Source organism: Epinephelus moara, chromosome 4 (genome assembly GCF_006386435.1).
Source record: "Epinephelus moara isolate mb chromosome 4, YSFRI_EMoa_1.0, whole genome shotgun sequence".
In the NCBI taxonomy this organism is placed as follows: domain Eukaryota; kingdom Metazoa; phylum Chordata; class Actinopteri; order Perciformes; family Serranidae; genus Epinephelus; species Epinephelus moara.
In genome coordinates, this window is record NC_065509.1 from 10,419,017 (window position 1) to 10,420,913 (window position 1,897).

Below are 1,897 nucleotides of genomic sequence, written 5' to 3' on the forward strand. Positions count from 1 at the left end.
GTGACATTCACCCACCTGGAAGAAAAAAGTTTAAGATGAAATAAGATGGCTGGCCCCCTTACTACCAGCCAACTGATAAAAGTAGCAGCACACACCCATCAGCTGCCCTCCTGCCTTTTGTAATGTTTTTATCTACTCAAATAGAAACATATAGAAAAGCTTACATATACCACAAACAGCAACCTTTTCCTAAAATACTGCTGGTTCTATGATGTTGAATTTGAAAATCTGATGCCTGCAGTGCTCCACAGGAGCATCAATTGACACGTGTCAAATGATGCACATCTGTTAGCACTTTCAGTGCGTTTGGGCCTTTAGGCAAAGGATTTAGGCTCCAGTCTCTATGAAGATGTAGTCGAAGTCGAAATCTCCTCATAGGTATCTGCATCTTCAGGTACTTCTGGATATCTGGCCACAATTTTGGAATTACAACAGGAAACTGGGAAAACTTATCTGAACAAATGTCATTAAAAAAAGGTATCTCATGATGGGTTAACTGTATATTCTGTGAAGTTGAAGGTTATGAACTTCTGAATTTTTGCTGAGCTTCTCCGTGCCTCTCCATCCACAATTTCAGAAAGCACACATGGGATCCAAGCATTTTGGCATTGGTAGATTTACCTAAGAAGAGAGTTTGCCAATCTGGTCCTCCTTTTTTGCAAGTCCACCTGATTTAGTGTATACTCCCCAGGTGCTGACAGATCAGAAACTTGTGTGAAATTAAAAATTGCAGGTGCGCAACCCTCATAATGGTAGCTGAAAGCAGAGTGGCACAGCGGAAGTTTGCTGCACCAAGAACCCAGTGGCTGATCCATCCTCTGCTAATGAGAAACCTGCAGATCTACATCTTATTCATCAATACCCGCATTGTCACGTTTTCAGACAGTTCAGCACCCACTGCCACAAATATCTCAAATGAGATGTCTTTCCATGTTACTGCTGCAGTGAACACTGTAGTTATGCATCAAGCAGCTGTGTTGTAGCAGTCATTGAATACCGTTGGGTTTCACTAAAACTCCTTCGATTATTATGGCTACGAAGAACTTTTGACTGACAGGTCCAGTGGTCGAGTGGTCTAAGATGCTGGATTAAGGCTCCAGTCTCTCAGGAGGCATGGGTTCAAATCCCACCACTGGCAATCATATTTGTGACCTGGCTTTGCAGATATAAAGGATTCTTCATATGAGGGTTAGGGTTAGGGTTGAGGTAGCGTGGTCAGGTGGTCTAAGGCGCTGGATTTAGGCTCCAGTCTCTATGGAGGTGTGGGTTCAAATCCCACCACTGCCATCTTTATCTATAGGTTCTTGGAATATCTGTCACAGGTCTTGGGATTGTGGCTGGAAACTGAGAAATCTTTCCTGAAGGTGTGCAGCCCCGTCTTATCATTTGAGTGTGGCTCCTCACTGTTGTTCATTACTGTATTTCAAATATGAAACCCCCCCCAGAAATGACTGCTGTCTTGTTTTGAAGAAGCATTTTAGTGAATAGTTGCAGTAAGTGCTAACAACATTGACAAACATATTGCACATCCTATGGCTGCTACACAATAAAAGCTATTAAATACTCCCACACCCAAACACACAAGCACTGAGCAGAGTGGCGCAGAGGAAGCGTGCTGGGCCCATAACCCAGAGGTCGATGGATCGAAACCATCCTCTGCTAATGGAGTTTATTGTCAACCTGCAGATCTTTATCATATTCATCTGAAGAGCAATCCATTAGTAGTGATGTCCAAATGAAGCTTCATGAACCACCAACCCACGTCACTGGTTATGTCACACGCTGAGCTATACGTTGTGTTACTTGCTCACGCCCCCCCATTACCCCGATAAAGGCGCATTCTGTATAAACAAAAGTAGGTAGGTGGCATTTTGCCGCACTCCCCAATTTTGTTTCT

At 43.5% G+C, this 1,897-nt stretch overlaps 1 non-coding gene across 1 annotated transcript; it reads left to right on the forward strand.

The window, feature by feature from the left end:
- The first annotated feature begins 1,590 nt into the window (after positions 1–1,590).
- On the forward strand, positions 1,591–1,662 carry trnam-cau (transfer RNA methionine (anticodon CAU)). Its single transcript has one exon. It is a non-coding gene; the product is annotated as a tRNA-Met (tRNA).
- Positions 1,663–1,897: the final 235 nt, after the last annotated feature.